Source organism: Pseudophryne corroboree, chromosome 2 (assembly GCF_028390025.1).
Source record: "Pseudophryne corroboree isolate aPseCor3 chromosome 2, aPseCor3.hap2, whole genome shotgun sequence".
Classification (NCBI taxonomy): Eukaryota; Metazoa; Chordata; class Amphibia; order Anura; family Myobatrachidae; genus Pseudophryne; species Pseudophryne corroboree.
In genome coordinates this window covers 628,211,480-628,226,307 of record NC_086445.1, presented here as the reverse complement: position 1 = coordinate 628,226,307, position 14,828 = coordinate 628,211,480, and the positions used below count along the sequence as shown (strand labels likewise).

At 46.9% G+C, this 14,828-nt stretch overlaps 1 protein-coding gene across 4 annotated transcripts in view; it reads left to right on the top strand.

The window, feature by feature from the left end:
• The window catches only part of LOC135040731 (E3 SUMO-protein ligase KIAA1586-like), a 514,849-nt gene that overhangs the window by 332,666 nt on the left and 167,355 nt on the right, over positions 1-14,828 (top strand). The window lies entirely within an intron of this gene.

The window sequence follows — 14,828 nt, the reverse complement described above, 5'->3', positions numbered from 1 at the left end:
ATTTACACCCCTCAAAATACTACTTGGCAGTGATGACTTTTGCTGTTACATGGTAAAACCATTTTGGCATATATCTACCAACTGCTGTGAGATTATTTTCAAAACTCTTATGAGTAAACAGGTTTGCATCCTTCAGAAAGCATGTAACTATAGACCATGCAACTGTTAGAGGACCCATCAGAATAATATAAAACAATTGCCTCAGCATTTATTCTGGAATTAACTGAAGAGAAAAGGAATTAACATGGAGTTCAGGCACCTTTTACTGATTGGAAACCAAGTCATTACTTTGCTGATTATAGAGATGGAGCAGATCACATTGGGAAGTGTATCACTTTATAATGAAGTCTCTTAGGTGGCGCTACTTTTAGCCAAGCCTAGGTGACTGGTTAGGGTGCCAATTGTTAGTGGGCATCTAAGATTTCTGAGAGGGAGATGTATCAAACCTTTAAGAGAGATAAAGTGGAAAAGTTGCAAATATCAACGAGTCATCTTTGTGTTATTATTTATCTACTAACGTTTATAAAACGACACAGCCTGTATAGTTGTTATGGCAACTTCTCCACTTCATCTCTTTTAAAGGTTTGATGCATCTCCCCCTGATTGAGTATCACTTCCAGTGATTTTAATGCCCCATGGCACCCCAACATGATACGCTATCCATGGATGTGAAGGAGAAGCAACCAGTAGCTTCTTACATGTGAAGCTGATGGCTGTGGTTTCATCAAGTCCGTGTTATGCTGGGAGTGTGGCGCGTGGTTATAATGTCACAGCCAAGTGCCACATTCCCAGTCCTGAAGAAGAGGATGCCGACGCCACTTCCCACCTGCCAAAGATGCTACTTTGGTTGACTGAAAAATAAAACTTTATTTCAATGGGCTACAAGCCAGGACTGACAAGTGCTGTTACCCCTCCTGGCAAATTACTGTGGGTATAGAGGTAACACTTAGTGTGATAGATGTGGGGACTATGCAGTTTGTTGTACTGCATAACTGGCCTTCAGTTGCATATGCTGCATTTGTGTATTTATATAAAGATATCAATCTGTGAATTAGCAACAAAAGTCAAAGGTCTGACCCGAGTAGCCTCGCTATGACTCGCGTCATGTTTCATTATAGTTAATTTGCTACTTTCTACCAATTCCTTGCAACCAAAGTACAGGTACTAATCTTGTGTGACTACTACTGTGAGCGACTTTGTGTGTGTAAATAACAGCAACATTTTGAAAAAAGTGCTTCAAATATAAAGATCACTACCCTTGGTAGCGCGCCTATTTTGCGTCAAGCATCTTGCGCTTTATGGTGAACATATGCTTTTTTCCTACCTATTTTCTCAGTTACAAGTTATCAGAGCAGAGCACTAGCTATTACAGTTAAAGTGACTGCAGTTGGAAAAAGGGGAAAGCAGATGATCATATTGTAAATCCTGATTTCTGGATAAAGAATAGTTATAGTCTTCCATTTACTGTAGAATGTAGTGTAGGTGTAGAATGCATTGTTCTAAGTTTGTTTTCTAGAAATGTATGTGTGCGCCCCCCCAATGTTTTATTAAACTGGTAAAGTGATCACGCTGCTATTGGTTGCTCTTCTAGCTTGGTAGTCTTAGAAACCCAATACAAGATGCTGACCCGGTGGTATCATTGCCTTACTGTCCTATACACATTTATCCCCATGGTTTCCCCTCTCTGCTAGAGGTGTACTGGGGAAGCTGGTACACTGATTCACATATGATGGGACTGTCCCCTCATTGCTCCATTTTGGTTGAGGGTTATAGCCTTATCCTCAGAGATTTGGGGCACCCCAATTTTGGCTTCTGTCTCACTCTAATATCCTTATTAGCATCTATAAGATATTATTACGTAAGCATTTTAACAATGCGGCTATGACCGTGATTCCGGTACATTGGTATTCCTCCTGCCCTCCGTCAATATGGGATTGGTGCCAACATCTTGACTTTTATATGAGTATGGAGGACATTTGTGACACTCGCAGAAAGATAGATGTTCTGTGTGAAGGATCTACTCACAGGTCTGTTGTTACTTGGTTGTGGAGTGAATGGAGAGACCATAGCAGAAAGACAAGGGTTTCCCCTTTCTCAAGACACAGTAAATCAACTCTTTTTTTTAAATTATGTTAGAGATGAGCGGGTTCGGTTTCTTTGAATCCGAACCCGCACGAACTTCACTTTTTTTTTCACGGGTCCGAGCGACTCGGATCTTCCCGCCTTGCTCGGTTAACCCGAGCGCGCCCGAACGTCATCATGACGCTGTCGGATTCTCGCGAGACTCGGATTCTATATAAGGAGCCGCGCGTCGCCGCCATTTTCACACGTGCATTGAGATTGATAGGGAGAGGACGTGGCTGGCGTCCTCTCCATTTAGATTAGATTTAGAAGAGAGAGAGAGAGATTGCTGTGATACTGTAGATTAGAAGAGAGTGCAGACAGAGTTTAGTGACTGACGACCACAGTGACCAGTGACCACCAGAGACAGTGCAGTTGTTTGTTTTATTTAATATATCCGTTCTCTGCCTGAAAAAAACGATACACAGTCACACAGTGACTCAGTCTGTGTGCACTGCTCAGCCCAGTGTGCTGCACATCAATGTATTGTATATAAAGCTTATAATTGTGGGGGAGACTGGGGAGCACTGCAGGTTGTTATAGCAGGAGCCAGGAGTACATGATAAATAATATTATATTAAAATTAAACATTGCACACTTTTGCTGCAGGAGTGCCACTGCCAGTGTGACTAGTGGTGACCAGTGCCTGACCACCAGTATATTAGTAGTATTGTATACTATCTCTTTATCAACCAGTCTATATTAGCAGCAGACACAGTACAGTGCGGTAGTTCACGGCTGTGGCTACCTCTGTGTCGGCACTCGGCAGGCAGTCCGTCCATCCATAATTGTATTATAATATATACCACCTAACCGTGGTTTTTTTTTCATTCTTTATACCGTCGTCATACTAGTTGTTACGAGTATACTACTATCTCTTTATCAACCAGTGTACAGTGCGGTAGTTCACGGCTGTGGCTACCTCTGTGTCGGCACTCGGCAGGCAGTCCGTCCAACCATAATTGTATTATATACCACCTAACCGTGGTTTTTTTTTCATTCTTTATACCGTCGTCATACTAGTTGTTACGAGTATACTACTATCTCTTTATCAACCAGTGTACAGTGCGGTAGTTCACGGCTGTGGCTACCTCTGTGTCGGCACTCGGCAGGCAGTCCGTCCAACCATAATTGTATTATAATATATACCACCTAACCGTGGTTTTTTTTTCATTCTTTATACCGTCGTCATACTAGTTGTTACGAGTATACTACTATCTCTTTATCAACCAGTGTACAGTGCGGTAGTTCACGGCTGTGGCTACCTCTGTGTCGGCACTCGGCAGGCAGTCCGTCCATCCATAATTGTATTATAATATATACCACCTAACCGTGGTTTTTTTTTCATTCTTTATACCGTCGTCATACTAGTTGTTACGAGTATACTACTATCTCTTTATCAACCAGTGTACAGTGCGGTAGTTCACGGCTGTGGCTACCTCTGTGTCGGCACTCGGCAGGCAGTCCGTCCAACCATAATTGTATTATAATATATACCACCTAACCGTGGTTTTTTTTTCATTCTTTATACCGTCGTCATACTAGTTGTTACGAGTATACTACTATCTCTTTATCAACCAGTGTACAGTGCGGTAGTTCACGGCTGTGGCTACCTCTGTGTCGGCACTCGGCAGGCAGTCCGTCCAACCATAATTGTATTATAATATATACCACCTAACCGTGGTTTTTTTTTCATTCTTTATACCGTCGTCATACTAGTTGTTACGAGTATACTACTATCTCTTTATCAACCAGTGTACAGTGCGGTAGTTCACGGCTGTGGCTACCTCTGTGTCGGCACTCGGCAGGCAGTCCGTCCAACCATAATTGTATTATAATATATACCACCTAACCGTGGTTTTTTTTTCATTCTTTATACCGTCGTCATACTAGTTGTTACGAGTATACTACTATCTCTTTATCAACCAGTGTACAGTGCGGTAGTTCACGGCTGTGGCTACCTCTGTGTCGGCACTCGGCAGGCAGTCCGTCCAACCATAATTGTATTATAATATATACCACCTAACCGTGTTTTTTTTTTCATTCTTTATACCGTCGTCATACTAGTTGTTACGAGTATACTACTATCTCTTTATCAACCAGTGTACAGTGCGGTAGTTCACGGCTGTGGCTACCTCTGTGTCGGCACTCGGCAGGCAGTCCGTCCATCCATAATTGTATTATATACCACCTAACCGTGGTTTTTTTATACCACCTAACCGTGGCAGTCCGTCCATAATTGTATACTAGTATCCAATCCATCCATCTCCATTGTTTACCTGAGGTGCCTTTTAGTTCTGCCTATAAAATATGGAGAACAAAAAAGTTGAGGTTCCAAAATTAGGGAAAGATCAAGATCCACTTCCACCTCGTGCTGAAGCTGCTGCCACTAGTCATGGCCGAGACGATGAAATGCCAGCAACGTCGTCTGCCAAGGCCGATGCCCAATGTCATAGTACAGAGCATGTCAAATCCAAAACACCAAATATCAGAAAAAAAAGGACTCCAAAACCTAAAATAAAATTGTCGGAGGAGAAGCGTAAACTTGCCAATATGCCATTTACCACACGGAGTGGCAAGGAACGGCTGAGGCCCTGGCCTATGTTCATGGCTAGTGGTTCAGCTTCACATGAGGATGGAAGCACTCAGCCTCTCGCTAGAAAACTGAAAAGACTCAAGCTGGCAAAAGCACCGCAAAGAACTGTGCGTTCTTTGAAATCCCAAATCCACAAGGAGAGTCCAATTGTGTCGGTTGCGATGCCTGACCTTCCCAACACTGGACGTGAAGAGCATGCGCCTTCCACCATTTGCACGCCCCCTGCAAGTGCTGGAAGGAGCACCCGCAGTCCAGTTCCTGATAGTCAGATTGAAGATGTCAGTGTTGAAGTACACCAGGATGAGGAGGATATGGGTGTTGCTGGCGCTGGGGAGGAAATTGACCAGGAGGATTCTGATGGTGAGGTGGTTTGTTTAAGTCAGGCACCCGGGGAGACACCTGTTGTCCGTGGGAGGAATATGGCCGTTGACATGCCAGGTGAAAATACCAAAAAAATCAGCTCTTCGGTGTGGAGGTATTTCACCAGAAATGCGGACAACAGGTGTCAAGCCGTGTGTTCCCTTTGTCAAGCTGTAATAAGTAGGGGTAAGGACGTTAACCACCTCGGAACATCCTCCCTTATACGTCACCTGCAGCGCATTCATAATAAGTCAGTGACAAGTTCAAAAACTTTGGGTGACAGCGGAAGCAGTCCACTGACCAGTAAATCCCTTCCTCTTGTAACCAAGCTCACGCAAACCACCCCACCAACTCCCTCAGTGTCAATTTCCTCCTTCCCCAGGAATGCCAATAGTCCTGCAGGCCATGTCACTGGCAAGTCTGACGAGTCCTCTCCTGCCTGGGATTCCTCCGATGCATCCTTGCGTGTAACGCCTACTGCTGCTGGCGCTGCTGTTGTTGCCGCTGGGAGTCGATGGTCATCCCAGAGGGGAAGTCGTAAGCCCACTTGTACTACTTCCAGTAAGCAATTGACTGTTCAACAGTCCTTTGCGAGGAAGATGAAATATCACAGCAGTCATCCTACTGCAAAGCGGATAACTGAGGCCTTGGCATCCTGGGTGGTGAGAAACGTGGTTCCGGTATCCATCATTACTGCAGAGCCAACTAGAGACTTGTTGGAGGTACTGTGTCCCCGGTACCAAATACCATCTAGGTTCCATTTCTCTAGGCAGGCGATACCGAAAATGTACACAGACCTCAGAAAAAGAGTCACCAGTGTCCTAAAAAATGCAGCTGTACCCAATGTCCACTTAACCACGGACATGTGGACAAGTGGAGCAGGGCAGGGTCAGGACTATATGACTGTGACAGCCCACTGGGTAGATGTATGGACTCCCGCCGCAAGAACAGCAGCGGCGGCACCAGTAGCAGCATCTCGCAAACGCCAACTCTTTCCTAGGCAGGCTACGCTTTGTATCACCGCTTTCCAGAATACGCACACAGCTGAAAACCTCTTACGGCAACTGAGGAAGATCATCGCGGAATGGCTTACCCCAATTGGACTCTCCTGTGGATTTGTGGCATCGGACAACGCCAGCAATATTGTGTGTGCATTAAATCTGGGCCAATTCCAGCACGTCCCATGTTTTGCACATACCTTGAATTTGGTGGTGCAGAATTTTTTAAAAAACGACAGGGGCGTGCAAGAGATGCTGTCGGTGGCCAGAAGAATTGCGGGACACTTTCGGCGTACAGGCACCACGTACAGAAAACTGGAGCACCACCAAAAACTACTGAACCTGCCCTGCCATCATCTGAAGCAAGAAGTGGTAACGAGGTGGAATTCAACCCTCTATATGCTTCAGAGGTTGGAGGAGCAGCAAAAGGCCATTCAAGCCTATACAATTGAGCACGATATAGTAGGTGGAATGCACCTGTCTCAAGTGCAGTGGAGAATGATTTCAACGTTGTGCAAGGTTCTGATGCCCTTTGAACTTGCCACACGTGAAGTCAGTTCAGACACTGCCAGCCTGAGTCAGGTCATTCCCCTCATCAGGCTTTTGCAGAAGAAGCTGGAGGCATTGAAGGAGGAGCTAACACGGAGCGATTCCGCTAGGCATGTGGGACTTGTGGATGCAGCCCTTAATTCGCTTAACAAGGATTCACGGGTGGTCAATCTGTTGAAATCAGAGCACTACATTTTGGCCACCGTGCTCGATCCTAGATTTAAAGCCTACCTTGGATCTCTCTTTCCGGCAGACACAGGTCTGCTGGGGTTGAAAGACCTGCTGGTGACAAAATTGTCAAGTCAAGCGGAACGCGACCTGTCAACATCTCCTCCTTCACATTCTCCCGCAACTGGGGGTGCGAGGAAAAGGCTCAGAATTCCGAGCCCACCCGCTGGCGGTGATGCAGGGCAGTCTGGAGCGACTGCTGATGCTGACATCTGGTCCGGACTGAAGGACCTGACAACGATTACGGACATGTCGTCTACTGTCACTGCATATGATTCTCTCAACATTGATAGAATGGTGGAGGATTATATGAGTGACCGCATCCAAGTAGGCACGTCACACAGTCCGTACTTATACTGGCAGGAAAAAGAGGCAATTTGGAGGCCCTTGCACAAACTGGCTTTATTCTACCTAAGTTGCCCTCCCACAAGTGTGTACTCCGAAAGAGTGTTTAGTGCCGCCGCTCACCTTGTCAGCAATCGGCGTACGAGGTTACATCCAGAAAATGTGGAGAAGATGATGTTCATTAAAATGAATTATAATCAATTCCTCCGCGGAGACATTGACCAGCAGCAATTGCCTCCACAAAGTACACAGGGAGCTGAGATGGTGGATTCCAGTGGGGACGAATTGATAATCTGTGAGGAGGGGGATGTACACGGTGATATATCGGAGGGTGAAGATGAGGTGGACATCTTGCCTCTGTAGAGCCAGTTTGTGCAAGGAGAGATTAATTGCTTCTTTTTTGGGGGGGGTCCAAACCAACCCGTCATATCAGTCACAGTCGTGTGGCAGACCCTGTCACTGAAATGATGGGTTGGTTAAAGTGTGCATGTCCTGTTTTGTTTATACAACATAAGGGTGGGTGGGAGGGCCCAAGGATAATTCCATCTTGCACCTCTTTTTTCTTTTCTTTTTCTTTGCATCATGTGCTGATTGGGGAGGGTTTTTTGGAAGGGACATCCTGCGTGACACTGCAGTGCCACTCCTAGATGGGCCCGGTGTTTGTGTCGGCCACTAGGGTCGCTAATCTTACTCACACAGCTACCTCATTGCGCCTCTTTTTTTCTTTGCGTCATGTGCTGTTTGGGGAGGGTTTTTTGGAAGGGACATCCTGCGTGACACTGCAGTGCCACTCCTAGATGTGCCCGGTGTTTGTGTCGGCCACTAGGGTCGCTAATCTTACTCACACAGCTACCTCATTGCGCCTCTTTTTTTCTTTGCGTCATGTGCTGTTTGGGGAGGGTTTTTTGGAAGGGACATCCTGCGTGACACTGCAGTGCCACTCCTAGATGTGCCCGGTGTTTGTGTCGGCCACTAGGGTCGCTAATCTTACTCACACAGTCAGCTACCTCATTGCGCCTCTTTTTTTCTTTGCATCATGTGCTGTTTGGGGAGGGTTTTTTGGAAGGGCCATCCTGCGTGACACTGCAGTGCCACTCCTAGATGGGCCCGGTGTTTGTGTCGGCCACTAGGGTCGCTAATCTTACTCACACAGCTACCTCATTGCGCCTCTTTTTTTCTTTGCGTCATGTGCTGTTTGGGGAGGGTTTTTTGGAAGGGACATCCTGCGTGACACTGCAGTGCCACTCCTAGATGGGCCCGGTGTTTGTGTCGGCCACTAGGGTCGCTTATCTTACTCACACAGCGACCTCGGTGCAAATTTTAGGACTAAAAATAATATTGTGAGGTGTGAGGTATTCAGAATAGACTGAAAATGAGTGTAAATTATGGTTTTTGAGGTTAATAATACTTTGGGATCAAAATGACCCCCAAATTCTATGATTTAAGCTGTTTTTTAGTGTTTTTGGAAAAAAACACCCGAATCCAAAACACACCCGAATCCGACAAAAATAATTCGGTGAGGTTTTGCCAAAACGCGTTTGAACCCAAAACACGGCCGCGGAACCGAACCCAAAACCAAAACACAAAACCCGAAAAATTTCAGGCGCTCATCTCTAAATTATGTAGTGATCACTGGAATTAACTTTAAGTGGGTTACTTTCAGGGGCTGGCTGGCAACTTTTAGCCTGGGGGGCAAGTCCAGAGCACTGGCTCATAAGTAAAGGCGCCATCTTAAATGGAGGTTTTTTTGTTTAAAAAATATTTATTAATAAAAAAAATATAGGCCTGGTGTATATTATCCCAAAGATACTTTATTATAAATTTGTCAGTGTGAGCGCAGCTTCAACAGAGCTGTGTAGTGCAGGGGTGGCCAACCAGTCAGTGGCAAAGAGCCAGAAAAGATCTGTAGTCAAGGGTAAGAGCCATATCATGCGCGCTAGCAAAAATGGGGGCATGGCATAGTTGTCACAAAGCCACACCCCATTTTTATGCGCACACCTTTCTGTTTGACGTTTGTAGAAGTATGACCTTGTGTCATAACCTTATTTTTAGTCATGTTGTACAGTGCCACATACAAATAAAGCCCCTGTACAGTGCCACACACATATAAAAACACCAAAAAATGGGTGCCTCCACAGTGCCAAATACATATATGTCCCCACAGTGCCAGATACATATATTCCTCCACAGTGCCAGATACATATATTCCTCCACAGTGCCAGATACATATATGCCCCCACAGTGCCAGATACATATATGTCCCCATAGTGCCAGATATGTCCCCACTGCCAGATACACATCTCCCCAGCACCAGATATGCCCCCACTGCCAGATACACATCTCCCCAGAGCCAGTTATGCACCCAGTGTAAGATACACATGTTCCCCTAGTGCCAGATATACCCCCAGTGCCAGATACACATGTCCCCCCAGTGCCATATATGCCCACAGTGCCAGATACACATGTCCCCCCGGTGCCAGATATGCCCCCACTGCTAGCTACACGTCTCCCCAGTGCCAGATATGCCCCCAGTGCCAAATATGCCCCAAGTGCCAGATAGACATCCCCCCCAGTGCCAGATACACATGTCCCCCCAGTGCCAGATATGCCCCCACTGTCAGCTACACGTCTCCCCAGTTCCAGCTATGCCCCCACTGCCAGCAACATATCTCCCCAGTGCCAGATACACGCCCCCCCAGTGCCAGATATGCCCCCAGTGCCAGAAACACATGTCCCCCCAGTGTCAGTTATGCCCCCAGTGCCAGAAACACATGTCCCCCCAGTGCCAGATATACCCCCAGTGCAAGATACACGTTCCCCTAGTGCCAGATATGCCCCCAGTGTAAGATACACATCCCCTCAGTGTCAGTTATGCCCCCAGTGCCAGAAACACATGTCCCCCCAGTGCCAAATATGCCCCCAGTGCCAAATATACCCCCAGTGCAAGACACGTCTCCCCAGTGCCAGATATGCCCCCACTGCCAGCTACACGTCTTCCCCAGTGCCAGATACATGCCCCCCATGCCAGATATGCCCCCAGTGCCAGAAACGCATGTCCCCCCAGTGTCAGTTATGCCCCCAGTGCCAGAAACACATGTCCCCCCCAGTGCCAGATATGCCCCCAGTGCCAGAAACACATGTCCCCCCATTGCTAGATATGCCCCCAGTGCCAGATACACGTCCCCTCAGTGTCAGTTATGCACCCAGTGCCAGAAACACATGTCCCCCCAGTGCCAGATATGCCCCCAGTGCCAGATATACCCCCAGTGCAAGATATACGTCCCCCCAGTGCCAGATATGCCCCCAGTGTAAGATACACATGTCCCCACACTGCGCCCCACCAAGTGCTGCTCACCGCAGTGCTGCTGTTCTGCTCAGTCTGCTGCTTGTGAGGGGAGGAAAGCTCCGGTCTGTGAGCCAATCAGAGTTCACAAACCGGCAGCTAAGACTCCTGATTGGCTGCCGGTCCGCGAGCTCTGATTGGCTCACGGGCCAGCGCCAGGCACTGCAGACTAGGGCAGCGGGAGGCGCAGTGGGAGCTTACGAGCCGCATGCGGAGACAGAAAGAGCCGCATGCAGCTCAAGAGCCGCAGGTTGGCCACCGCTGGTGCAGTGGAAGGTGGCGAACGGCCCGTGAGCCTTGGCAGTAGCGTGGCCCAGGGAGCACATGGCACCCTGTCCCCCCGGGCCAGCCCGCCTCTGGTTACTTTGCCTAGGTTTAAATGGTGTAATGGTCATTTTCTTTGTTAGATATTCTTAACATATAGCATCAGCAAAGACACACAGTATTTCTATATGGTAATATTTGAATACCGCAGAATCACATTGATTTACAAATAGACTTTCTACAATAACTAGGCTACTGTAAATCTCACTATTTCATATTCTTGTTTAGTCATCCTACCCCTCCATCTTTAAGGCAAACGTTATTGCAATGTGGTATATAACAGAAACATACTCAATAAACTGAGCTCAAACACAATTTTAAATAATATAAAGTTTTTTAAACTGAATGACAAGGTCCAAGGTGCCACATATAGAAATAATTTTGATGGTGGCAACCTAAGTCTCTGTGAGGTCTCTGAGTGCATGTTGGGGCCCTTAGTGTGACGTTATTTGCAGCTCTCTTACCAGGCCATAACTGGGTGTGTGCCAATGGTGCCTTGCCCACAGCGCAAATGCACTGAGGGCACACCATCTGGCAGCACACCCCCCACCCACACAGCCGCTATCTCACTACTCTCTCCCGCTGCTGCCTATCTCCCATCTTCTGCCACTGCTGCAAGGTACTCAGGAGCGCAGTCGCCAGCTCCCTGGACATGTCTGGCCCGCGTCCCCCCGCCGACACCGCCTGGCACCCAGCTGCATTGCCCGGCTACCTCTCACATAGGTAGCCGGGCAGTGCTACAGCTCCCTCCCACCCGTGTGTTGGGAGAGATGACGTCTCTCCAAGCCTGCCCCCGGCCCTGCCACAATGCCCTGCGCTGCATAGAGTGCAGCGTAGGGCGGGAAGGAGAAGAGGAAAGACCTGCCATGTGGTTATATATAAATAGAATTCTCTCTCTCTCCCTAATGTGTAAAAAGGGGGACTCTGCCTGCCTAATGTGTAAAAAAGAGGGACTCTGCCTGCCTTATGTGTAAAGAGAAGGACTCTGTCTGGCTAATATGTAAAAAGACGGAACTCTGCTGCTGTAATGTGTAAAAAAAGGGGACTCTGCTGCTTAATGTGTAAAAAAAGGGGGACTGTGCTGCCGTAATGCGTAAAAGGGGGATGCTACTGCTGTAATGGGTGAAAAGGGGGACTTTGCCTGCCTAATGTGTAAAAAGGGGGATGCTGCTGCTGTAATGGGTGAAAAGGGGGACTTTGCCTGCCTAATGTGTAAAAAGGGGGATGCTGCTGCTGTTGTAATGTGTAAAAAGGAGACTCTGCCTGCCTAATGTGTAAAAAGGAGACTCTGCATGCCTAATGTGTAAAAAGGAGACTCTGCCTGCCTAATGTGTAAAAAGGGGATTCTGGCTGCTGTAATGTGTAAAAGGGAGCTCTGCCTGCCCTAATGTGTAATAGGGGACTCTGCCTGTCGTAATGTGTAAAAGGGAGATCTGCCTGACGTAATGTGTAAAAGGGAGCTACACCCCTATATTTTGGCACGCGCCGACCCTGTTTTGTATATGGGTGGTTGGGTGCGCAGATGCTGTTTCTTGCACACAGCGCTAAAATGTCTAGTTACGACACTGGCTCTTACTAATGCTTGATACCAGAAGCAGGTGCTGTGTATAAAGAAATATCGCCTCATGGTAATGTCATCAGCCTGCAGACAGTTATTCAGCTCTGTGCTTCTCAGGATGACTCCTCTAACATCCCAGTCTCGCAGGCAGTGCTCTGTGCACCAACCACCTACATACAACTTTTTTCCCTCACAGTCTCTCTATCAGATCCGCCTACAGTACCATTAAATTTAAAGATACCTTTACATATAGGATACCACTTCCTCACCTGTAGGTTGGGGTATGCCATTTCCCTCTTTATAGTCTTTTTGTACCAAGATATTTTTCATCCTTGACAATACTACACATTGTTTGCTTGCATTTTTGTTTTTTCTCTGCTATATTCCCACACCCCTGAGTCCTTTTCTGAAAGAGACAACAGAACAGAACATCCTGACTCCACAGAGATAGAATACATAGGACAAAGATCTATTATTGGGAGCGTATTATTTTTATTCATTTTGCTTTTTATTTTTTCTCTATAATCACTTCACTCTCATTCCATCTTTAAACCAAACGGGTGTGGTTCATAGGGTCGACAGTGTCTACGTCGACCATGTTTAGGTCAACCACTATTGTTTGACAGGGAGGCTAGGTTGACAAGGTCTCTAGGTCAACATGGTCTAGGTTGACAGGTCAAAAAGTCGACATGAGTCTTTTAATTTTTTTTGGTGTTGTTTTCTCCATACAGTGACCGGGAACCCCAATTAGTGCACCGTGTCCCCTCGCTTCGGGCAAGGTGCCTCGCTCCACTACCGCTGCGCTGGACACAGGTTACTATTTCTAATCGTAGTCTGCGTGGATCGTTAAGTCTGAAAAAGTAAAAAAAAATTTTTAAAAGCTCATGTCGACCTTTTGACCTGTCGACCTAGAACTCGTCGACCTAGAAACAATGTCAACCTTGAAACCCTGTCGACCTAGTTACTGTCGACCAATAGTGGTCGAACTAAACATTGTCGACCTAGTTACTGTCGACCTAGAGACCGGATCCCGACCAACCAAAGGAGCGCAAAAACTGGATTTTAATACCTACTGGTAAATCCTTTTCTCCTAGTCCGTAGAGGATGCTGGAGTCCGCTTCAGTACCATGGGGTATAGACGGTTCCGCAGGAGCCATGAGCACTTTAAGACTTTTTCAGAGTGTGAACTGGCTCCTCCCTCTATGCCCCTCCTCCAGACCTCAGTATAGAAACTTTGCCAAGGGAGACGGACATTTCGAGGAAAGGATTTACTTTTAAGTTAACGGTGAGATTCATACCAGCTCACACTTCAACCATGCCGCACAACACGGCATTCAACATAACACATGCCAACGGCCATGAACTATTGCAGCAACATGCTGAAAATAATTTTAACACAACACTTGTGTAACTACAACGAAATAACAACTGCAGGTGAAGTACGCACTTGGTTGGGTGCCCAGCATCCTCTACGGACTAGGAGAAAAGGATTTACAGGTAGGTATTAAAATCCAGTTTTCTCATACGTCCTAGAGGATGCTGGGGTCCACTTAAGTACCATGGGGTTATACCAAAGCTCCAGTATGGGCGGGAGAGTAGAATGGGCATTCACTGAATTCGGTATCTGCAATCCTGCCGTGGAATGAGCGTGCTGAATCGTAGCTCTGATCCAGCGCGCAATTGTCTGCTTAGAAGCAGGACACCCAATCTTTTTGGGAACATACAGGACAAACAGAGCCTCTGTTTTCCGTATTCGAGCTGTTCTCGTGACATAAATTCTCAAAGCTCTGACCACATCCAGAGACTTCGAACCAGCGAAGGTGTCAGTAGCCACTGGCACCACAATAGGTTGGTTTATATGGAAAGAAGAAACCCCCTTTGGAAGAAATTGCTGACAAGTTCTTAACTCAGCCCTATCTTCATGGAAGATCAAGTAAGGGCTCTTGTAAGACAAGGCCCCTAACTCAGACACCCTTCTTGTGGATGCCAAGGCCAACAGCATGACCACTTTCCAAGTGAGAAACTTAAATTCTATCTCCTGAAGAGGTTTAAACCAATCCTATTGAAGGAACTGCAATACCACGTTAAGATCCCATGGTGCCACAGGAGGCACAAATGGAGGTTGGATGTGCAGAACCCCTTTCACGAAGGTCTGAACTTCTGGAAGGGAGGCCAATTGTTTCTGAAAGAAAATGGACAAGGCCGAAATCTGGACCTTGATTGACCCCAATCGTATGCCCGCATCCACATCCGCCTGGAGAAAATGGAGAAAATGTCCTAACTGAAACTCTTCCATTGGAGCCTTCTTGGAATCACACCAAGACACATATTTTCTCCAAATACGGTGGTAATGTTTCGACGTTACCCCTTTCCTGGCCTGAATCAGAGTGGGAATGACTTCTTTGG